Genomic DNA, 25400 nt, shown 5'->3' on the forward strand with positions numbered 1-25400 from the left:
AGGACAACAAAAAGAGAAATAAATAATAAAAAAAAAAGGGCACCTACTCCTAACTGCCTCATAGTTGCTGAGGAGGCACCTGCCATGTAGTCTCCCATTCTTCTGAGGGACACATTATAAGACACCCCCCTCATACATGCCTGAAGCCTTGGATAGCACTGAATTTACATGTACAGTTGATCCTTGAAAAAATGGCCACCAAGAGCAGTGGATTTGTAGTGCCAGCACTGAGCCCCAACAATAACCATGGAGGCAAAGAAAACAAAAACGCAAAAACAGGGATCAGGGACACCAGCCTCTTGCAGAATTAAAAAAAAAAATCTACAATAGAACTTTTGACTCCCCCCAACCACCCCCTCCCGTTCCCCCACGTAACTATAGTCAGCCATCTGTTGGTATTTGAGAGAGACTGGTTTTCAAACCCCCACCCTTTCCCCACCTCACATACCAAAATCCACTGATACTCAAGTGCCTCATAGTCAACCCTTCTCCTTGGGTCACAGATTCCACGTCTACCGATTCCACCAATGCATACTCCCACGAGATTGAATCCGAGAGCACAGAAGTGCAGGTGAAAACACTTCAAGCATAAGTGAACCTGTGCAGTTCAAAGACCCACTGTACTATGTTTTCCTCTGTACATATATACCTGTGGAAAGGTTTGATTTATACATTAGGGACAACTTGAGGGAATCGTGCTGAATTAGATAAGCCAGGAGGAGAAGGATGCACAGTGGATGAGCTCACTTACAGATGGGCTCTAAGAAACAAAGCAAAGGACAACACAGGATGAATCCTTAGTGGATGGAGATACATCTGGGGACTGCACATCTGGGGACTCTGAGGAGCAGGGGAGGATGAGTGTCTAAGGTCTTTACTATGGTGGAGCAGGGTGGGGGTTTGTGGAAGGTGAAATGAGCTGATACTTACCATGGGGAAATGTACATTTGCAACCTTTTTTCCTGTTTATTTATTTATTTATTTGATGGAGACATAAATAAATTGAGAAGGAAGGAGGGAAAGGGAAACACCGGCAGTACTGCTTCACTGCTCTCGAAGCTTCTGCCTGTAGGTGGACACCAGGGGTCTGAACTTGGGTCCTTGCATACGGTAACACATGTGTTCCACCAGGTGCTCCTCTGACCAGCCTGACAAAACCACTTCTGTTGATCAAAACTCACTCAATAAAGTGATCCCAAAGTTGAGGGTGCAGAGAGAAAAAAGAAAAATCATACCCAACTCTACCTGATGGAATTTTAAAAAGTAAATTAGGCACGGTAAGAGATGAACAGTAATAATTAGTGACATAGAACAGTTGTGTGGGCTGGGTGGTGGCACACATTACCATGCACAAGAATCTGGGCTCGAGCCCCACTTCCTACTTGCATGGGTTGGGGGGGTTTGTCTCACAAGCAATGGAGCAGATCTGCTGGGGTCTCTCTTTCTCTCCCTCTCTGTCTCTCCCTCCCCTCTCAATTTCTCTCTGTCTTATCAAATAAAACAAAAAGAAAGAAAGAAAAAAGGGGAAAAAAAAGCCACTGGGAGCAGTAGATTCCTGGTGCCAGCACTGAGTCCCAGTGATAAAACCCTGGTGGCAATAAAAAAATAAACAAATAAAAGAGCTGTAACAATATGCTGTAATAAAGGTTATATGAATATGGCCTCTTACTCTAAAAACATTTTGGACTGTGATTGACTACAGAAAACAAAAATCATGGGGAAGTAAAATTGAGGATAAAGAAGGGACTGCTGAACTTGGGAAAAGAGGGAGAGTATTTGGGTATGGGAGGTGCTTCAGTTCTCTCACATCTGGGTTGAGGGCAGCTCCGCAATTATCCAAATGTTGGAGGTTGCCCTTGAGCTGGGCTGTTGTGGGGTTTGAACTCTAAAGCAAAGGTCTGTATTTCAAGGGCAAAGATTGGACTTTATCCTTGGAAATCTGACCCTCTGGTGTGAGGAATGGTCCTCTAAGAAGTGTCTGGGCTGGAGCTGTTCCCCAGGACCTCTAGTTGGGCATCTAGTTTTGACTCTGTGGGGACAGTGCTTTTGCTCCTGAGTTGTCATTACACACTGTCTTTTCCTCAGACGTGATGATTCACATTCATGCCAGGAGCCAACTCTGAGGTCAGACAGTCCCCATCCAAAGCCCAGCCCCACCGTTTCTGACTTGTAAGATGCTGGGCATATTAACCTGCGGAAGCCTCGCTTTTCTCATCTGCAAAGTGGAGCCACTCACCATAACTCTCAGGACTTTGTTAAGTGAGACAATATTGTAATTAAAAAATAAAAACTTTGGAGGGTACAACTTGGCTTGGATTTAAGATAAATCGTAGGTTTATTACATTGCAGTGCAGTGGTGTGGAATGGTATTATTTAGGTATAGGAAGATAGGAAAAGTGGTAAATATAAGACTGGGCCGGGCCCATGAGTCCATAAATTAGTTACTAGAGTTCAGCTGCATGTGTGCAGGTCCCTGGAGAAGTGGTCACAGCAGTCCTTCAGAGGGAACCAGGCACTGAGTGCATGCAGAATGAGAGAGTTCAGAAAAGAGGAAGACCAAGTTCTGCCTGCCTCACACTTAAGTCTGTCAGCCTGATGTCAGCCATATGCTACTTCTGTTCATCAGCCTTAGCCATACGCTAGAAGAAGAAGAAGCCATATGCTAATTACGTCCAAAATCCGTGCTGTGTCACAACAAGGCAACCTGTGTGGTATGTGGCAAACTCAAGAAATATTTAGCATCCAGTAAGTGTTGTTTACCATCCGAATATGACTTGCCTGTGGCATAGCTGTACATGGATCATGTATATAATATAGACTCTTGTGTACCCATCAATCCCTCTGCAATGTCTTCTCTAAGCTTAGAGTCCCAGTTTAGAAGCACCATCTGGTTTTCTTTATTCTTTTCAATTTTTTTAAAAATATTTATTTATTTTCCCTTTTGTTTCCTTTGTTGTTTTTTTAATGTTATAGTTATTATTGTTTTTGTTATTGATGTTGTTGGATAGGACAGAGAGAAATGGAGAGAGGAGGGGAAGACAGAGAGGGGGAGAGAAAGATAGACACCTGCAGACCTGCTTCACCGCCTGTGAAATGACTCCCCTGCAGGTGGGGTGCCGGGGGCTCAAACTGGGATCTTTGTACCAGTCCTTGCACTTTGTGCCACATGCACTTAACCCTCTGTGCTACCACCCGACTCTCCCTGGTTTTCTTTTACACTGGGTTTTCTCATATGAATCTGGTCATCTGCTCTTGAGTTTTCATACTCCTCTGTTCTCACCTCTACGTATAGGTGAGGCACCTGCTGTAGATGAGGTGACTTAGAGTCCAAGGTCAAGGGCTGTCCCAAGGTCATCTATCTGTTGGAGCTGGGACCAGTCCAGAATGTACGTGTTGGTCTTGGTCTAGAGCTCGTCTATTTCTCTGGGAGAGAGCTGGGGAGTTCCATGGGTGTTGCTGCCTTCTTTCTATGGCCCCTCCAAACCTCAGGGTGGGGGTGGTGGCTGCTCTTGTGTCTGTGAGTTCCGATTCACCCAGGGCCTCCCTCGGGAAACCCTGGACTGCGGAGACCTCTTGAACCTGACTCAGGCCCCACCCTGGTGCCCTGCCTGTGACCTCCTCTGGCACCATGCCCTCTGTACTGTGCTCTCAGAGAACTGAGTGGGGGTCTCTGGGGACCAGGTCTGAGGGGTGGGGGCCTAGGTCTGCCTGATGGGGCCTAGTGTGGCAGCAGGCTCTGAGGACAGGTGTTCCCTTGTGGCTGCTCCCAGACCCGGTAACTAGCACCTTCCCTCACTCTGTTCCCTGGAGGAGCTGGGGCTGGGCTTGCTGAGACATCCCCCAGGGCAGTGGGGACCTCTTTTCCCTGTGTGTGAGTGTGGGGTGTCACAGGGATGGGGATCCACCTAGACTGGTGAAGACTGTGTCAATGCCAGGGGCCCAGCTTGGGTTTTGCATTAGCAGAGCCCTGGAAACCCCTCAGCCATGGACATTCTGGGGAGCAGAGGGTGGAAGTTTGCACAAATCTATGGAATCTGATAGGAGATGGTTTGCAGTATAGGTGGAATGTGAGACTGGAAGTCAGCAGACCTTTGAGCCGCCCCCCCCCCCCCCCCCCAGGTAACTGGGGGTGATGGGAGTAGGTAGAGAGGTGGCATTTGGAGTACGAGGTTTGGCCTGAATGTGAGGGTCAGAGTTCTGACTGGGGCTGCCTCAATCTCATTTGACATCAAAGACTTTAGTCTTCTGTGCTCTGGGTTTGGGGAAACTTTCCTTCCCACAAAAGAGAAATGGCATCCACTGCCATCCATCCATCCATCCATCCATCCATCCATTCCTTCCCAGAGCACTGCTCAGCTCTGGTTTATGGTGGTGCCAGAGATTAAACTGGGGATTTTAGAGCCTTAGTCATGGCAGTCTGTAAAGTAAACCATTGTGCTATCTTCCAGGCTATCCATTGCCCTTTCATAGCTTCAGAACGGACACAGCTCTTGGAAACCACATGCCCTTGTCCCTGACACTGTGGAGGAGATGGCTGAATTCTCCTCAGAAGTTACAAGAACTTCCAGACTAAAACCCTGCTGTCCACACCTGGGACATGGAGAAAAAGAGAAGAATGCTATCCAAACAAGCTTAATCCCAATCAAAGGATTATTTTCTTACAGTAAAGCTTCACCTATACTTAATAGTTTTAAATTGTTCCGGGTACCAATTAGACTTTTAATTTTGCTCTTCCCTCTGGCGGCTGGAGGATGTGTGGTTTGCGTTTAATCAGAGTTGATGCTTTTTTTTTCCTGGTGGTTCCGGGGGAGGGGAGGAGAAGAGAAGCTGTTTCAGGGTTTCCTTCTGGTCCTGCGGTGTAAGGGACAGAGTTTCTGGGCTCTGCTAGACTTCGGGAGTGGGTGGTCTGTCTCGGCAATGTGACTGTCTCCAGAGATTGGATCCAAAGCTGCCTGCCCTGCTCCAGAGACAACCTCCAGGCCGTGCCTTGGCATCCCTGTCTAGAGAATCCAACATTGAGTTAAATATCCGGATTATCCCCAAATTTCTGCAGCAATAGGGTGAGTTATTATTGATTCACAGAGCACGGCAAAACATCACTGCATGAATTAGCAAACAGCTGTTTCTAATTTGAGTTTAGAACGGTACACAGAGGAACTTGTTTCTCTGTTCGCTCCTTTCATTTATAATGAATTTTAATCACCGCTACAGGTGAGAAAAATGTAGAAACAAGCTTGTATCTTGTGGAAGAAACAAAGGAGAGACAGATGCTAACAGATTTCCAGCCTGTGATAAAAGGGATGTTTTGGTACACTTTCCATGTAATTAGAGCGCAGCTGTTTCCAGTCCCAGGTCCACGAGCACAGCCGAATGTGGGCTGTGTGGAGTTCCAAAGGGAGCAAAGAAAAACAGTGATCCAACCCCGAAAGCATTTTGCTCAGAGCCCTTTGCTCTGGTCCTTGGTGGTGCTGTTCCACCAAAGCTCAGGGAGGTGACTTTGTAAGGCAGTTCCTCCTTATGGAGCCCATCAAGCATGGGGCTGGGCCACATTGGGATACCCCGGAGGCCTATAGCTCCAAACACCCCACCTTTGGGGAATTCCTCGTTGAGGAGCACTGCCCTACCCCCACTCCCCTTGCTGGCAGGCGCTGATCTTGAAGCTGCACTTTAGCAAGTTTGATCACAACCAGCTCTCGGGTGAATTGAGGAACACTGGCTCTTTTTTCTCCCCCTCCCTTAGTCTGTTTAATTTCTGTAATAAAAATCAAGCTCGATTGCATTTTCACTATCGGCGCTAAGTAAATTTGTCTAAGGGATGGATCCTCATGTTGCCTGTGTGCTCTGTGAGGTCAGACTTCAAGGGGAAAGGCAGACGTCTCCTTCATGGCCTGTGGGGCCAGTGGGCCTTGGGGATGGCAAGCCTCAGGGGTGGTGCAGAGCAGGGTGCTTGGGAGGCAGACCTTAGCCTTAGCCCCCACCAAGGGTAAAGCCTTGCATGAGAGGGTTGGACTAGGTGTTTCCTGCCTGAGGTTCTGGAAGTGAAATGAGGTCTTTATAAATTCAGGTCCTGGGCTCTTTGCTTTGAAAAGTATGACGTGGGGCTGGGCAGGGGCTCATTTGCTATTACACACATGTTACTTTGTGCAAAGACCTGGGTTTGAGCCCCCAGTCCCACCTGCAGGTAGTGAAGTACTTGTTTCACAAATAGTGAAGCAGTGTTGCAGTGTTTCTCTTAGTCTCTCCCACTCTGTCTCCCATTTCCCTCTCAATTTCTCTGTCTCTATCAAAAAGAAAAGGAGGGAGGGAGAGAGAGGGAGAGAGGGAGAGAGAGAGAGAGAGAGAGAGAGAGAGAGAGAGAGAAAGAACAAAAGAGGCTGCTTAGTCGTGGATTTGTCCTGCAGGCACCAAGCCCCAACAGTAACTCTGGTGATAAAACAAATACAAAAATTTAAATAATAAAATAGAAAAAAAGCATCATGTACAGGGACCTAACTGGTGGTCTGCAGGAACACCCCCCATTTATTAATCAGCATTCACGGAGGTGGCACCCCCTCACTGTCTTGTGTCCATTCAAACCATCCTGGTGGCCATCACCTGCCTCTGTTTGCTCTGTGACTTTATGTTGGTTGGTGGGGGGCTGGCCAGCAATTACTTTTGTTACTCAACACTATGGAATATTTCTCATGCACCACATTTTGCAGATACTACTGCTTTATACTTGCAACTATTATTCCCATTTTCACACAGGCATCTGTGAACACTGAAGGGGGTAGGGTAGTAGAGCACCCACAAAGACCCTGGTTCAAGCCCCCCATCTCTACCTGCAGGGGAGAAGCTTTGAAAATGGTGAAGCAGTGCTGCACATCTTCCCTCCACCTCCCATGTGTCTGTCTGTCTCTCTCACTTCTCTCTCTCCTCATTCCCTCCTTCTCAATTTCTGTCTCTATAGAGCAAAAGCAAACACAAGAAATGTTGAACAGTGAATTTGTTGTGCCGGCACTGAGCCCTAGCAGTTTTTCTGGTGGCAAAAACAAATAAGCAAGCTAAGAAGCAAACAAAAACAAAATACTAAGGGGGATAATTCATGGAGCTTGGGATCTAAGCCTCTTCAGAGCCCAGGGCACTATATGCTGGGAAGAGCCCTGTGTGCAGACAGGAGAGTAAGCCCCTGGCACCTCAGCTCTGTATTTATTTGTTTGTCATCCCCTGGGCTTCAGTGCTCAGAAGTGACTTTTTTCAGAGAGAGACAGAGACAGAGACAGAGGGTGGGGGAAAGGCACCATAGCATTGAAATTTACTCCAGTGCAGTGGGGACAGGCTGGAACCTTGGTTGTTTAAATATGATTAAAGCAGGTGTCCCTTCCTGGTGAGCTGTTTTACCTGCCCTGAATGTGCATTCATTCATTCATTCATTCATTCATTCATTCATTCATTCATTCATTCATTCATTATCTTATAGAGATAGAGAAGACAGAGAGGTAGAAAGAAAGTGTGTGAGTGAGTGAGTGAGTGAGTGAGTGAGTGAGTGAGTGAGTGAAACCATAGCAGCAAAACTTCCTTCAGTGTGGTGGAAGGCCTGGCATGAACCTGGGTCTTGTACACGGCAAGGCAGTGCACTGTCTAAACAACCCAGTTTGCTGATCCCTAAATGTGGATTTAAAAAAAAACCGCTATTGAGAATTCCTGATTTTATACTCTTCAATTCCAGGGATGGAGGTATATGTCCCACCACTTAGCTGCACCCCAGCCTCGAAAATTCTTGGTGTTTAAATGTTAAAATTTTTTAATTTAATATTTATTTATTCATTCATTCATTCCTTTTTCTTGCCCTTGTTGTTTTATTGTTGTAGTTATTATTGTTGTTGTTGCTGTTGTTGTTGTTGGACAGGACAGAGAGAAATAGAGAGAGGAGGGAAAGACAGAGAGAGGGAGAGGAAGATAGACACCTGCAGACCTGCTTCACTGCCTGTGAAGTGCCTCCCCTGCAGGTGGCGAGCCAGGGGCTTGAACTGGGATCCTTAGACTGGTCATTGCACTTTGCGCCACCTATGCTTAACCATAAGGTAGCTGTGCTACCTCCTGACTCCCAAATGTAGACATTTTAATAAAAGACCTGAGAGCTGGGTGGCCTGCAATTTTGCCTCCTGCCGGCAGCTATGATGTCCCAAATTTTACTGCTTAGACCCTCAGTTATCTCAGTCCAGTAGGCTCAGAGCCCTGGGCTAGCAGGGCTTCAATCCCAGACTTTTCTTTCATCTTCTGTTGTGTGATGTTGGGATTCAACTTAAGCTCTCTGTTGTGTTTCCTTACCTGGGGGATGGGGTGGGGGGGGGCAACCACATACACCAATGTACAAACCCACTGACGTTGAGAGTGTAGTAGGGATACCAGCTGGGGGTGAAGCTGGGTTCCATGCCAGCATGTCTATTTACAAAGTAGGAATAATCATCATCTCTCCCCCCCCCCCCACCCTGACCTCAATGACACAGAGTTGCTCCAGCATTCAGATGGGAGAATGAGTGTGTGAAATGCTGTGTACAGAGTTAAATGCCAAACAAATGAGGGGATTTTCAATGAATGATAATTTCAATTACACTGTTCACCTCCCTCCCCTTTGGCTAACATTTTTTAGATGCTTTGCCATATAGAGACATGACTTATCCTTGGGATATTTATTTATTGGCTAGAGACAGAGAGAAATCAAGAAAGAAAAAGGAGATAGAGGGAAGAGAGAAAGAGAAATGCCTGAAACACTGTTTCACTGCTCACAAAGCTTTCCCCCTGCAGGTGGAGACTGGGAGCTTGAGCCCAGATCCTTGTGCACTGTAACATGTGCACCACCACCTAGCTCCATGACTTATCTTTTTAAAAAATTTTTATTTATAAAATGGAAATATTGACAAGACCATAGGATAAGAGGGGTACATTTCCACACAATTCCCACCACCAGAACTCTGTATCCCATCCCCTTCCTTGATAGCTTTCCCATTCTTTATCCCTCTGGGAGTATGGATACAGGATCATAATGGGATGCAGAAGGTGGAAGGTCTGGCTTCTGTAATTGTATCCCCTCTGAACATGGGTGTTGACAGGTCAATCCATACTCCCAGACACATCTTTGTAAGGTAGACACTATTATTCTGATTATGTGGATGAGATGTGGGGGCTCAGAGGAGAGCAGCAAAGTGTCCCTGGCCCCACTGGAGTCTTCCTGCCATGACTCTAGTCTCTTTTAGTTCATGCAGATAGCTGGCTCCTCAGACACTTATTGAGGGCCTGGATGGTGGCCTTCCAGAAGCTGTGAGAGCGACTTGAACATCATACTTGCTTGTGGCTCTTGGTCCTTTGGGAGGTCTGTGGGACCTTAGTAGCTGTGTGCTGAGTTTCCCTTTGATACCAGGCAGGCGGCAAGAACCACACTTGCCCACCAGGGCCAGCCCCTGCAGGAAAGTATGCCTCCTCCCTCTTCTCAGTTTTGGGTCACTGACTCCTACCTGCCAGTGCCTACCTTCCCTGTCCACAGATGCTTGAGCGCCCTCCAGCCTGCTTTTTCCCCTTTCCCAAACTGGAAGACTGTTCCCTGTGTTCCCCAGTGGTGGCCTCATTGAGACCGATGAAATCATATCTGCACAAGACATTCAAATCCCTGGAGGAGGGAAGGGTGGACAGGTGTTGCTGCTACTCTTACTGATGACAGAATTCTACTTCAGGATCTCAGGTGGAGCCATGTCAGCTTCTGGTAGCTTCAGTGTGGGTTCCTTGGCCTAACCCTTGAGGAATGACTCTCCAATTGCCCCATCCAGAGTAGTGTTCAATTCTGGCTTATGGTGGTGCAAGAAATTAAACCTGGGACTTTGGAGCCTCAGGCATGAGTCTCTTTGCATAACCATTATGCCCATTCCTCGTCTCTTCAGGAAAATCAGATCTAGATGCAGCACTGACTACTGCAGAATAAATGGGTGTTTATTTTGGTTGCTTGCTGATTTTTGTCTTTTTTCTTGCAAATAGGAAAAACATTGGGTTTAGAATAAAAACTTTAGGGTGGCTGAGCAGACGAAAGTACAGAACACTGGGAATGGTGGGAACTCTGTCCCCCATTGGAGGACCCCACATAAGGAACAGGTTCAACAATCTTGTGCTGTGCAAAAAAAAAAAAAAAAAAACATTTCTCAGCTAGGACCAGTAGGAAGTCATCCCTCATTCTTGCATCCAGGGCAGACATTAGTAGTCAGTCAAACTCTTAGCATGTGGAGATTTTTAGAGACCAATTCATCTGATCCTGTTTCTTAGGAGTTGGGGGAATAGTGGCTGGGAGATGGTGAGATGGGATAAGGTATTGAATCTCAAGCATGGGGTCAGGAGTTCGATGGCTGGCATTGCATATGCCAGAGAGGTGCCCTGGTTCTTCCTCTTGCAAATAATTAAATAAATAAGTAAATAAATAAATATTTTTAAAGAGTTGGGGAAAATGAAGCACAGAGACTGTATTGCCTTTGATCATATAGCAGCAGACTCTGAACCCAGTCTAGTGGTGAGCCCTCCTCCCATGGCACATACTCTAGCCTCACACTCTGGGCTCAGAGTTCTAACCACTGACTTTGGCCTTGAATTCTGGGACCAAAGTTTCTCCCTCTGAGTTATAAGTCCTTTTTTTTAAAAAAAAAAAGAAAGAAAAATAACCTATGTTTGCAATACAGTAGCTTTATTAACCTGTTTCTTGGCTGTAAAATTTGGGGCTGGGTTATCTAACATCCTTCTTTCATCTCTGAGGCTGCCCCTTGGTTCAAGGGCCCCTTCCTGCTGAAGTCAGCAGTTGTATGTCTCCCCCCCATGGTCTTTCTCTTGTCCTCTCTCGTTCAGCTTAGCAGCTGTAAATATTTCGAGACTGGTGGGCCTCCCATGTGTGCTGTGGGGATCTACTCCATTAGCCAAGAGGCTCCTTCCAAGCTATTTCCTAGACAATTTGGTCTCTGCCTTTGGCTTCTGCTGAGCGGACTCCAGGGCCATGCCCCCCATTTCCTGGATTCTTTGTGGTTTAATCTAAGGGGTCTGTGAGTCGCACCCTTTGTCATTTCAAAGAACTTTCTGTGTGATGCAACAATCTGACCTTTTGGTTGTGCAGAGATAGTAGCAAAATGTATTGTTACGTTGCAGGCTTTTCTCTGAAGCATCCTTTCCTGATAGTGATCCTCTTAATTACAATGTCTTTTCTACACCTTAAAGGCTGAGAGTTTCCAAGACCATCATTTCCTAGTTTGGTTTTGATCAATAGGTCTTTCCTTAGTTTATCTGTTCTACAATAACAATGAGCCAGACAGCCTGGGAAGTTGCACAGTGGGTAGAGTGCTGAGCTTGCAGGCCTGAGGTTCTGAGTTCAATCCCCAGCACTGAATGTGCCAGAGTGATGCTCTCTGTCTCTCTTTCCCTCTCCCCTTTCTCCCTCTACTTCTCCCCTCCCCTGCCCTTCCCCCTGCTCCTGCCTCTCCTCCTCCTCCCCCTTATTCTCCCTCCCCCTTCCTCCCCCCACTTCCACTTCTCTCTCCCCTTTCTCTTCTTAATTAATAAATAAATTTTAAATGAAGTAGGGTGGGGGTAGAATTATGGTTATGCAAAAGATTCCCATGCCTGAGGCTTTGAGGTCCCAAGTTCAGTTTGCTGCACCATATAAATTAGAGCTGAGTGGACTGTATCTTTTCCTCTGTATCTCTCTCTCTCTCTCATTAAAAAAATAAAATAGGGAGCTGGGCAGTAGCGCAGTGGGTTAAGAGCAGGTGATGCAAAACGCAAGGACCTGAGTAAGGATCCCGGTTTGAGCCTCTGGCTCCCCACTTGCAGGGGAGTCGCTTCACAAGTGGTGAAGCAGGTCTGTGGGTGTCTATCTTTCTCTCCTCCTCTTTGTCTTCCCCTACTCTATCCATTTCTCTCTGTCCTATCCAACAGCAACAACATCATCATCAACAACAATAATAGCTATAGCAATAAAACAACAAGGGCAACAAAAGGGAATAAATAAATAAATAAATAAATATTTTTCAAAATAAAATATAATGAAACCAGGTCACACCCTTCAACCTTGGAAATATCAGCTAAATTTCTGTACAAGTTCATTCATTCTATTCTTCTACCACTATGTAATAAAGATACCCTCCTTCAGTTTATTTTTTAAAATTTATTATTCTTACTTATTTATTTACTTATTTATTGTATAGAGACAACCAGAAATCAAGAGGAAATGGGATGATAGAGATGGGGAGAGAGAGAAACAGACCACCTGTAACCCTGCTTCATCACTTGCAAAGCTTTCCTCCTGCAGCTGAGGACTGGGGCCTTGAATCTGGTTCCTTGTGCACTGGAAAAAGTGCATTCAACCAGGTGTGCCACCACCTGGCCCTTACTCCTTCAGTTTCTAATATCATGTTTCTCATTTTCTTTTACACTCCATCCATTTGTATTGTCTACATCCACAGTTCTCTTAATAGACTGTTGATGATAATGTAAGTATTAAAAAAAAATCAATCTAGGTGTTTTTACTAATGTAATTATTTATCTTTGCTGTTGGGAGTGTATACCAGCATGTTCTCACTGTTCCAGAAAGGCTTTTGTTTATTTATTTTTAAATATTACTATTGATATTTAGACAGTGACAGAGAGGCAGAGAGAGGGTGAAAGAGACCACAGTACAACCATTTCAATGTTGTGGGGGCCCAACTTGAACCTGGGCTGTGTACATGCCGGCCTGGGACATTTTTTTTTCCTGAGATTTTTTTCCCCTTTTCAGTTTCAGCCTTAAAGAGCCTGAGAGGGAACAAGGAAGATGCAGACACCACAGAACCACTCCACCATTCAAGGAGCTTCCCCTTGGAGCTGTGCATGGTGCTACCATGTGTTTCTCTTTCTCTCTACATCTATATCTGTCTGTCTGTCTGTCTGTCTGTCTATCTATCCATCTACACACACACATACACACACACATTGAGAGAGAGAGAGAGAGAGAGAGAGAGATTGAGAGGGAGAGAGAGAAGACTGCTCAGCTTTGACTTGTAATGGTTCAGGAAATCAACCTGGGATCTCAGAGTTTCAGGCATGAAAAATTTTTTGCATAACCATTATACTATCCCCCCACACTCCCATGTGATTTTGGGTGCTCACACACTAAGCCTCACACATGAAAAAGTGTACATGCTACCAAGTGAGCTAACTCTAGGCCCCTGACTTAGCCATTTTTCCATCTGGGTCTTCACTAACAGACTCATTAATGTCCAGGTTTCTACAATCATTCTTTCAAAGCCAAGTTTGACTTTATCCTATTCTTAGAAATTCTTCCAGCTACTTCCTCCCCACTGCCCAATTCCAGTGCTACTTTTCTTTCTTTTTTTTTTTTTTTTTGCCTCCAGGGTTATTGCTGGGGCTAGATGCCTGCACTATGAAGCCACTGCTCCTGTGGCCATATTTTCTATTTATTTATTATTATTATTTATTTATTTTTCATAAGACAGAGATAAAGTGAGAGGGGAGGGGGATATAGAGGGAGAGAGAAAAATAGACACCTGAAGACCTGCTTCACTGCTTGTGAGGTAACTGCTCTGCAGGTGGGGAGCTGGGTGCTTGAAGTGCGATCCTTGTGCTTCGTACTATGTGCGCTTAAGTCGGTACGGCCCGCAAAGCCACTTTTCTGCCATGGGGTATTTGTCTTAGCTGGTCCTCTCACCCCCTGATTATTCTGCTCTTTATTAGTTTCCTGTTGCTGCTCTAACAACTACACCCTGACCCTGTGACTTATAACAACAAAAATTTATCATCTTGCATTTGTGTAGGTCAGAAGCCAGACACAGCTCTCTGGGCTGAAACCCTGATGTCAGCAGGGTTGTGTTCTTTTCTGGAGACTCTGTGGAGAATCTGCTTCTGTGCCTCATGGCTGCCCACATTCCTTGGCTCCAAGGCCCCTTCCCTTTTAAAGCTGGCAATCACTTCACTCCCCCTACCCTCTGCTTTCACACTAAGGGTCCTGATGATTAACTTGGGCCCACCCAGATAAATCAGGACTAAATCTATTTACCTTCATTTCCCATGAGTTTAAGTTTATAATGTGACATCTTGATAGGTTCCGGAGATTAGGACATGCTCATTTGGGGAGGATAAGGGTGGGTGAGAGGATCATCATTCTGGCTTCCACAGCCTCTCAGTTTGGATCAGCAGTTTGCTTACACAGCTTTCTTGTGAAGAAAGAGACTGGTTAGAGTCATTAGACCCGAACTTCAGAGCTGTCTGGCCTGGGAATGCACAGCTGATTGCCCAGTTCAGGACATGATTTTACCCTTGCATGGCCATAGGGCTGTAAACTGTGGGAGTCTCCTGTCTCCTTTCAGTTCTCCTGGTAGGTGGAGTAGTGGATAAAGCACTGTACCTTTATGTATGACGTCCTGAGTTTGATTGCTGACATCACATGTACCAGAGTGATGCTTTAGTTCTGCTTCACTGTCTTGTTAATAATCTCCCTCTCTTTCTCTCCACCATGGTTATTGCAGGGATTTGGTACCTACACAATGAATTCACCATTTCTTTTTGCCTCCAGGGTTATTGTTGGGGCTTGGTGCTTGCACTACGAATCCACTGTTCCTGGAGGCCATTCCCTCCATTTTGTTGTTATTGCTGTTTTTATTACAGTTGTTGTTGCGGATAGGACAGAGAGGAAGGGAAGACAGAAAGGGGGAGAGAAAGATAGACACCTGCAGACCTGCTTCATCACCTGTGAAGCGAGCCTCCTGAAGGTGAGGAACTGGGGGTTTAAACCAGGATTCTATGCCAATCCTTGTACTTTGTGTCATGTGTGCTTAACCTGGTGTGCTACTGCCCAGCCTCCGGATTCACCATTTCTCGTGGCCATTTTTTCTTCTTTCCTTCTTTCCTTCCTTCCTTCTTTCCTTCCTTCCTTCCTTCCTTCCTTCCTTCCTTCCTTCCTTCCTTCCTTCCTTCCTCTCTCTCTTCTCTTCCTTCCTTCCTTCCTTCCTTTCTTCCTTCCTTTTTTTAAAAATTATCTTTATTTATTTATTGGATAGGCACAGCCAGAAACTGAGAGGGAAGGGGGTGATAGAGAGGGAGAGAAACAGAGAGATACCTGGAACACTATTTCACCACTCATGGAGCTTTCCCCTGCAGGTGGAGACCAGGGGCTAGAACTTGGGTCCTTGCACACTATAACATGTACTCTCAACCAGGTGCACCATCACCCAGCCCCTGCCATTTTTTATTTCATAGGGCAGTGAGAAATTGAAAGGGGAGTGGGAGATATGAAGGAAGAGAGACACACACACCTGCAGCTTTGTCTCACCTCTCATGAAGCTTCTCCCCTGTAGGCTTGAACCTGGGTCTTTGTACCTGGTAACATGTGTGCTCAACTGGGTGCACCACCACTGCTGCCTACACCCCCCTTTTTTAACAGAAACAACATGCAGCATATATACAAGGACAGACACTACATGTGGAAAGACACTATTGTCTCTTGGTTAGTGGGTGGGTGGATGGCTATGTACCTCTCCCACCGCCCCCCACCCCCTGCACTTGCTTTGTGCCCAGGAAGCTGTTTTCCTTCTCAACACCTCAGCTGCACAGTTGGAAAGATGGGATGCGAGCAGTGACTACCCCTTAGTGATGTTGGGGAGAGATAGCAGTCGAATGAGAACAGTCAAGGGTCTGGCTTCTTATAGGAGATGTCCTGAGGGTAATAAATATGGTATATATAGTCTTGTGAGTTTAGTCCTAGGTCTGTCTGCTCCATGTCCTGTGGCCTCAGTTTTCCCTTTATGCAATGACAGAAGTATGAACTGTTAACTTGCTTGCTGACATGCCCTTTGAGCTAATGCTGACTCTACACGTGTGGATGTAACTGGGTTGAGGAGGATTCTGGGATAGATGGCCGGTGTTGGCACCTAGTAGGAATGAGGATCAGGTGGGTATTTTGTCCTTTCCTTGTCTGCAGTCCCCTGAGCCTGACTTGAGCCTGGCCTCCCTTTCTAGAGGTTGAGGCCTGGCTGCCCCACCAGCCTGATCACTTTGGACTGCTGGCCCCAGTTCCTACTGGGCCTTTATAGCACGGAATTGGGTGCCGCATTGCAGCCTAAGCACATGTCTTTCTGGGAAGCTTGTATCACCTTTTGCTGCAGTTAAGGCAGGGCTTTCTGGTGCACAGAGGTTCCTTGGCATGCAAGGAGGTAGGTGAGTCTTTAAAATTTCCCTCGGACAGGAGCTACCCACGGGGTTGGACATATTCTAAATGGTAAAGGTATTATACAAAATTACCTTAAGGGTAATTTTGGAAGGGACCTTGGAGCTTAAGAAAAAAAATAATTTGCAGGCCAAATCCCTCACCTGCAGGCCAAGGCCTTCGCCATTAGGCCCCACCCCTTCGCCTTCAGGCCCCACCCTCTCGGCCCACCAGGCCTCCTCTCGGCCTCACGCTGGCCCTTGCTACTCTTACTTATCGCTCCCTGTCTTATTCCAGTTCTTTTAAAAATGCCTGCACGAAATCATTCAGGTTTCTGCACAAAAGGTTTTTCTGTTCACCCCTACACTGCTATTCCTCTGACAGAAATGGAGTCTTTTACAGACATTGACCCATTTAAATATGGCCATTAGATATAAGAAAGGGGGAGATGTCGGGAAATTGTGAGAATGTGGTTGAGCTTGGCAGGGCTTGACCTGAGGAGTGTGTCTATCCTGTCAGTTTCTCTCTCTACTGAGAGGTTGAGCAAGGAGGGACAGGACCCCAAAGGTTTGCCTCATCTTATCAGACTCCCTGCCTCACAAAGCACCCTGCATTCCTGATACTACGGCCATTAGATAAAAAGAAAGGGCAAGATGTTGGGAAATTTTGAGCCTCACAAAGCACCCTGCATTCCTGATACTATGGCCTATCTACATAATCATTGTTTTGCCTGAAAGATCTCCATCCATTCCATTCCTTTGATCTATCTTCCTTCTACCCTGAAGACCCTCCCTGCCTCAAGGGTAGTATTAATCCCACCAGTTAAAACCCTCGCAACAGTTACTAAGGAAGTTCCTACCTTTCCAGCCTTTCTCTGCCCCCTTCCTCTAGCCATTTCTGTTTCCGACTTGCCACTTCTGGGGCTGTCCTTTAAAAGCCGTGGCTCTCTGATCAATAAAGGTATTGCATTGTCTCGCCACCACATGTTTGGTTCCTGAGTCATCTCCCTCGAGTTGTTGAGTGAGAGCATGCGCCCAGGAAGAGGCACCCCCACACTAGCCCGGCAAGAATTCCATTTTCCAGGACTGGATAGTGGCACACCTATTAGAGTGCATGTGTCAGCATGCAGGAGGCCTGGGATTGAGTCTTCTGCTACCACAGGAGAGCACAGTGCAGAGGAGAAGCAACTGCATAAGCAGTGGAGCAGTAGTGTTTCTCCTTCTCTCTTTGCTTCTCCCCCTCTAAAGGAGAGAGAGAGAGAGAGAGAGAGAGAGAGAGAGAGAGAGAGAGAAAGAGTCTAATGGGAACAATAGAACTATACAAGTGTGGAAAAACCTTGATGGCAAAAAATAAAAAAAACAGACAAGACTTGATATTTCCTAAGAAGAGATCACAAATGTGCCCACATGCTCCTCCCCCCCCCCCCCCACACTCCCTAACTGAACTTGCATCATTTCTGTCTGGCCACCTGGCTAGGATCAGGCAATGACTTCAGGAGTACGTGCTCTGTAGCTGTTGTCACTTCGGCCTCAGAGGTCACTGGTCTCTTCTCCTGCCATGACCAGTCTGTATTGCACTGTGCCAGCTCTTAGAGGACTTCTTCCTCTAGTTTGTTCTGTGGTCCTTTGAGCATTTCCTCTCCTGCACGTGTCTGCTCATGACACACAACACTGACTGATGTCAGCCTTCCTTCCTTCCTTCCTTCCTTCCTTCCTTCCTTCCTTCCTTTTTCTTTCTTTTCTCTCTCTCTCCTCCCTCCCTCCCTCCCTCCCTCCCTCCCTCCCTCCCTCCCTCCCTCCCTCCCTCCCTCCCTCTCCTGACCAAAGCACTGCTCAGATCTGGTTTATGATGGTGCTGGGGATTGAATCAGGGACTTCAGAGCCTCAGGCATCGAAAGTCTTTTTGCATAACCATTATGCTGTCTCCCAAGCCCTCTACTCTCATTTCTCATGAGCCTGAAAAAGGCCTTAGAATTAGATTTAAGTGTCTTACAAAATTAAGAGATTCCTGGGACCTATTTTCACATCCACACATAGGGTGGCCCGCACATCATCTACTATCTTTTCCCCTACCCCTATCTCCAACCATAGTTCTCACAGAGTCCAAGAGATAATTTGGTAATCCTCCCGCCCACCTCCCACAAGTGTTATCACTGGGGCTTGGTGCCTGTGCTACGAATCCATTGTCCTGATGGCTATTTTTTCTTTTTTCTCTAGTTTTATTTGATAGAACAGAGAGAAAGTGAGAGGGGAGGGGAGATAGAGAGGAGGAGAGATAGACACCTGCAGGCCTCCTTTACCTCCTGGGGGCTTGAACACAGATTTTTGTGCATGGTGATATGTGTGCTTAATCAGGTGCTCCACCACCCAGCTCCCCCCAGCCATTTTTTTAATACAAATTCTTTTATTTTAGTCACCTGCTTTCCACATATGTGCAAAACCACCCCACAGTTGTCTTTCACGTCTTTACTTCACTTCATATAATTACCTTCAGTTCCATTCATCTCCCCTCCCCAAGTGTTAAAATCTCATCTTTTTTTTTATTTGCAGAGTAGTATTCAATTGACTGTAACTTCTTTATCCACTCACCAGACCTTGGGCATTTTGATTTCTTCTGTATTTTGACTATTGTGAATAGTGAAGCTGTGAATATAGGGGTCTTTTCAAACTAGTGTTTTCATGTCCTTTGGGTACATGCCTGGGAACAATGGTATTGCTAGTTAGTTCATAAGGTAGTTTTATTTTATTTGTTTAATGGAGATACAGTTTTGCAAAGGAGCTGCACCAGTTTACATTCCCACCAGCAGTATTTCAAGGTTCCTTCTGAACATAAGATTCCAGACAACCACTACCCCCTTATCATCTCTGGATGCTCCCTCTCTATAACGGCCTTGGCTTCTTCCTCAGTATCATTTGGGATTAGAGTCAATGGTTTCTGAGTTTGAATTCCTGCTATTCTGAATTTGGGGAAGGCTCGAGCAATTCTTATTCCTGAAACTTGAGACTGGGACAGAGGGGAAACTACCTAGAGGTCCCCCCCCCCCGCCACACCCCCACCCCATCAGGGATTTGTCTCCTTGGCTGTTCTGTTTTGTTTTCTAAAGAAAGGTGTGAGTGTCAAGAGCTTTTTATGAAGCATTGGCAGGCTTGTTGGTGGTGACCATGGAGATAAAATGACCTTAACAGTCAATCAGAAGGAACCTTGGAGATAAAAACTTCATCTTCCCAGGCTGAGGTGGTGGCACACCTAGTAGAGCACATATTTTACTATGTGGGAGGACCCGGGTTCAAAGCCCCAGGCACTATCTGCAAGGGAGAGGCTTCTTGACTGGTGGAGAAGTGCTGCAGATGTCTCTCCTTGTCCCTCCTACCAACCCCCTTTTCTCTCTGTCTCTATCAGGAAAAAAGATAAGTAAAAAGAAAAGAAGAGAAAAAAAAAGAAAAGAAAAGCAAGGCTGTAGGAAGTGGTGGAGTCATGTGGAGACACTGAGCCCCAGTGATAACCTTGGTGGCAATAATAATAATGATGTCATTATTACTAATAAAATAAATGACACTAATGCTGAACAATGCCAACATTATCAAGTTTTAATAATAATGTTATTATTTGATATATTGTTAACATTATTCATATGGTTAATAATGGATTATCATAGTTTTATTATTCCAGAGCCAACAAAATAGCTCACCTGGATAGTGCACTGCTTTGCCACATATGTGATCCAGGTTTAAGCCCAGCCCTCACCTCATTGAAGGAAGCTTCTACACTGTGGTCTCTCTTAACTCACTCTCACATTCTCTCTTCCTCTTTCTCTTTCTCTTCTCTGTCTCTATCTTAAAAAAAAAATGTCACAGCATAGTGGCAGACCCAGGTCTCCTGATGAACTAACTCTCTGTCCAGTGCTCTTTTCTCTCTCCCAGCAAGCTCCCTCTGGCCCCATGTTTGATCTGAGGTAGCCTACTCTGCATGGTCTGGAATATCTATGGGCACAGCCAACACTCAAGTGATCCTAGGTGTCCAGCTCCCAGGCCTCTCCTGCATGTGGGTGGACACTGCCCTCCTAGGATAAGCTCAGCTCTTACTCTCTGATGGCCATTTCATTCATTTCAACTGGAGCTGCCCAGTTCTGGAATATTCTAGAAACCTGTGATTACCTGGGTATCAGCCTTTTCCCCCTGCTCTGCATCATCAGCTCCAAGGGAGTGCAGGCAAGGAAAAGTGAACAGGCTATTTCTTTCTTGATTTCATGCAGGGTAACAAACCTTATAGCCCAGAGGAAGAGCAGGCAGACTTAGGACTCAACTCATAAAACTAGCAGCCTTGCCAGTGTTGCTTTCAGGGCCATTAACCAGCTCTTGCATAGCTTCAGTGATGGAGAACTCACTTCCTCTTCTTTACAGGAAGACCCCCTCTAGACTTGTGGGCTAGCCCCTCTTCCTGGTCAGTACAGTCACTATCTCAGCAACCCTGACCTTGATTCTTGGTGCTAACAGGAGCCATGGGGCAGTGGCTCCCAGCCACTCTGCATGGCCACAACTTGGCTGCACCCAGCCCAGGTCCTGTGTGTGTGAGCAGCAGCAGCAGCGGCGGTGGCACCAGCCTGCTGAATTCACCATGTGGCCACAAGATCCAGGGGCCCACTACTACTTTCTGTGGCATACGTATCCAGGTGTCCAGTTAGTGTCCTTTCTTTCTACTTGATGGAATTTTTATCAAGACTTCTTTCTTCTTTTATGTTTCTTCTGGTTCTCTTCCTGTAGCAGATGGCACACACCTCAAATAATCCATGCCGATCATGTCTTTTTTTGTGGGATCAGTCACTTTTCAGTGGCCTTCATCTCTACTTTGAAGGTGATTTTTCTACTCACTGTGCTGTATCTCCTTGCTTGGACACATTCTTGGGAGGAGGGGGAAGCTGAGGGTCTGGTATTAGTCAGTGCATTCCTCACTTGGTCACCCTCTCAAAGGGGAAATGTGAGCACTGGGCTTGAATCTCAGCTCTCAGTACCTGCTAGCTGTGTGACTTTGAACATGGGAACTCAGCCTCTCTGTGCCTTCGCTTCTTCATCTGCAGATGGAAATCACAATGACAGCACCCACTTCACTGGGCTGTCGTTAAGACTAAAAGATTTAACATGTGCAGAGCTGTTAGAAGAACTCCTGGCATGATGTACAGAGACCTTTAGAAATAAAAGGGAGCTGGTTGAGCTGGACTTTGCTTGAACCTCCCTGCTCCCTTAAGTTCAAATTCAAGTTCTCTGGAATGTTCAAGTGGAAGGGCAGCTTGGCATCACCTTCATCCAGTTTATGCACCTTTCCTTTCTGCACATCTGTCAGAGAATGTAGTACCTGTCAGCTCTACAGAAAGGCGCCTGCCTGCCTTCCTTCCTTCCTTCCTTCCTTCCTTCCTTCCCTCCCTCCCTCTCTTCTTTCCTGTCTTTCTTTTTTAACAAAATTATACTTTTGTATGCTTTTTATTTTATATTTTTAATTTTTTAAAATTTATTGGATAGAGATAGTCAGAAATCAAGACAGATGGGGAAGATAGAGAGAAAGAGAGACATCTGCAACACTGCTTCACCACTTTCAAAGCTTTCCCATGCAGGAGGGGACTGGGGGCTTGAAACTGGGTCCTTGTGCATTATAACATGTGCACTCAACCAGGTGTACCACCACCAGCCCCACGGATCCTCTTTCTAAGAATTAGCTATTTGTTTGTTTATGCATGTGTATGTGAGAGAGAACACACATACACACACACACACACACACACACACTAGAGTACTACCCTGACATATGTACGGCCAGAGACTCAGAGACTGAACCCAGAACCTCATGCATACAGTCCTGCACTCTACCCACTGAGCCATTTCCCCAGCTGCTCCAGCCTGCCTGCTCCTCAACACTAAGCTCAGAGCCCTCAAAGCAAAATGCATTTAGAGAGGGATGGGGCATTCAGTACCAAGGTTAAATGTTAGTAGCAGGAAAGGCTTAACATGGGGCCAGTCTGATTGGGGGACTTCATATGTTAACAATCCCCTTTCTCCTGACTGGGCCTTTTCAGTTGTGTGAGCCTGATTTTCATTTCAATTCCAATGATTATAATCTCAGCAGTTGCTCTGTTTGTCGCTCCCAGAATAATGTGCTTTGCTTTAATTTTTGAGACTTGTTTGTAGAAAAATAAAGCCAACCAAGCAGCTACACAACAAACCTTAGGGCCCGTGTTGCCTGGCAGGAGAAGCTTGTCTTTCTCAAATCCTGAGGTCCTGGGTGTGTAGACCCCACATTTCTAGGGGAGTCTCTGGCCAAACACCATGGGCTATCTGGCATTGTGAGCCAAGCTGGAACCTCAACACCCTTATCTCAGAAATGGGAGGTTATGGATGGTGGTGAGGATGAAAAGGACTTAATTGCAATAGTGGGAACTCTAAACAGAGTGCTGGCACTTGGGACTTCCTCCATAAAAATAGCTGCTAATTTTATTAGCACTGGTGACATTAATTAGCACTAATTATTATTATTGGCCACGTAGTGCTTTTTATTGAACAGCTTTATTGAAGTCTGACTTGCATATCATAAAACTCACTTGGTTTAAGTGAGCAAGTCAATGCCTTTTAGTGAATTTACAGAGCTGGCAGCCCTCACCACAATCAAACTATAGAGGATTTCTAGGATCTGAGAGAAGTTGCTTTTTGTGGCCTGGCAGGTGGTACAGTGGATTAAGCATTGGACTCTCAAGCATGAGGTCCTGGGTTTGATGCAGAGTGATGTTCTGTTTTTCTTACTCTCTTATTCTTTCTAACAAATGGGTAAATAAATAATATAAAATCTGAAGAAAGGGGAAAAAAAGACTTTCTGCATATTTCCTGTCAAATTTCTGCTCCTTTCTTTCATCTCAGACAACTTTGAATCTCTTCACTTTCACTACAGATGTGTCTTTTCTGGGCACTTCTTATCAATAGGATAATAGCACTTTTTTTCACATCAGTGTTTTTCACACAGCTCTCACAGTGGTTCCCTCTTTTGTAGATGTGTAGACTGAGTAAGAGGCTAGGAGGAAGGCTTGCTGAGCCGATGACTGGCTGGAGGAGCTGGCCTTTGAGCATGGGTCCTGCTTTTGTCCTTGGTTTGGGGTTTGGGGCAAGGAGGCTTCTTTGTCTCCCTCTACTCACACCCCTGCAAGCTCCTGTGAGCTCCTTCCCTTTTCCAGCCCCATAAGGCTCTTGAACTGTAGGCAGTGAGTGGGTAAGGCCCTCACAGACAGGGCGGGCTCCACTGAGCTCCAAACAGAGACAGAAGACAGAATTCCTACATGTTCTCTCCTCTCTCTGTCTCTCTCTCTCTCTCCTCTCTCTCTCTCTCTCTCTCTCTCTCCCTCTCCCTCTCCCTCTCTCCTAGGTTCTTTCTCTCTCTCCCTCCCTCCCCTCCCCCTCATCTGCATTTCTTCCACTGACCTACGGCCCATCCAGACTCACCTCCCAGTCAAGGGGCTTGACTGTAGATGGTAATGATGTTGTCATTTCTTGGTTCAAGCCACAGTGGATGTGACTCAGTTTCCCTCTGTGCAGGGAGGGAGCCCCTGGGTGCCCTCCTCATGGGTGGTTGGGAGAAAGTCTTTATAGAGTGGTGAACACAAAGGCAGGGCTCCCTGGCAGTTTGAGTGAGTGAACATGTGCTTAGACATCAAGATAATAAAGAGTCAGTGGAGTCTGACCTGGGGGTGGGGTCCAGGCAGGTCCCCAGCTGCCCCAGCTCCAGCCACCTCCTCCCTTGGGTCCCTTTGTCTATGCCCTGCAGAGCCCAGCTGGCAGGATTAACAAGCAGGGGCTGGGGTGCCTCCCTCCTTCCCTCCCTTCCTCCCTCCCCCTTCCCACTGCACTTAATCTGAGGACTTGGTGGTGGCTTAGTCCTTGCAGTCCAAAGGGCCCTGTAATGTGAGGCTCCCAGGGGAGCAGGCACCCTGGATCCCAGGAGGGTGATCTGGGAGGTGCCCTGTGCAGAGCGGGGTGGCTGAACTTCAGAGACAGGAGGCTGCTGGCAGACATAAGGGCTGGGATCTTTGGAGAGAGGCAGAGCCCTGCTTGCTGGGGGCAGGCAGATCTTCACAAGGTCTGGGGCAGGGTCTGGGGGTGGGAAACAGGGTGGCAGTGAGGGTGCGGAGGGGACCCAGGAGAGGTTTAGAGGCAGCTGAGAGGGGGTGCTGGGTACCCTGCAGCAGGCACACTTTTTCTGAATGTCTAGGAGTTGACCAGGGGCAGCAGAGGCAGATGTGTGTGCGTGTGTGTGTGTGTGTGGGGGGGGGGTTAGGGACCATGCTGTGCCCCATGAAGTGTGTGTGTGTGTGTGTGTGTGTGTGTGTGTATGTATGTGTATGTGTGCAGGTGCACTGGTGTGTAAGGATATTTACATTTGTACGGGAGCCAAGGAGGCACTGATGGTTGTGAATGGCTGTGGAAGCATGTGAGACTGTGTGACTGTGTGATTGTGAGTGATAGTGTTTGTGTGTGTTTGCACTTATGTGTATGCAGTACCCCCTCCGCCTACCTGCATGTCTTAGAATGCAGTTGCCCCCCCACCCCCCCACCCCACCCCCGTCCTTCCTGGGCCTGGGTAGCCTTTCAACCTCTGGCCAAGACTTTCTGGGTTCAGTTGCTGCGGTTTGCTGAAAAGAAGGCTTGACTGAGCTGACTGGGGAGGCGGGGACCTGGGTTTATTTCCTGTGAGTTCCAAGGTCAGTGCTGCTGAATCCAAGTCTGCCTCATCACTCCTGCCCACACAGCAGCCTGCGGTCCCTTTCATTCATTATTAAGTCTTAAATCCACGACTGGAAACTTGAGCCATGCGTGGAACTCACTCCTCACCGCCTGCCTGCTTGTCTGCCGCGGTTTTGGAGACAGTTTCCTGTGTATGCCTTTGTTTTCTCAGAACTGGTCAAGCCTAGTGTGTCAATTTCCCCTCTGAGGCTGGAGGGGTGTGTTAAGGAGGGCTGGGGCTGCTCTGGCCCCAGGGAGGGGGCCAGGCTGGGAGTCTTGAGTTAGGAGAACCTGGGTTTAGGGCCCATAGACTCTAAGCTCTCTGCCCCTCTGGATCCTGGTCTGTCTTCCTGGGGCTGTGGGTGAATTCAGGGGTACAGGGGCAACAACAGTGAAAAACATTCCTATCTTACGATGGTTTGGACTAGGAATCCTGCAGACCTTTC

The 25400-nt window shown here is 46.7% G+C and overlaps 1 protein-coding gene across 6 annotated transcripts in view; it reads left to right on the plus strand.

Moving 5' to 3' along the window:
- Positions 1-25400, plus strand: part of ZNF423 (zinc finger protein 423) — a 380636-nt gene that overhangs the window by 200001 nt on the left and 155235 nt on the right. The gene's annotated exons all lie outside the window — the stretch shown is intronic.

This window comes from Erinaceus europaeus, chromosome 2 (genome assembly GCF_950295315.1).
Source record: "Erinaceus europaeus chromosome 2, mEriEur2.1, whole genome shotgun sequence".
In the NCBI taxonomy this organism is placed as follows: domain Eukaryota; kingdom Metazoa; phylum Chordata; class Mammalia; order Eulipotyphla; family Erinaceidae; genus Erinaceus; species Erinaceus europaeus.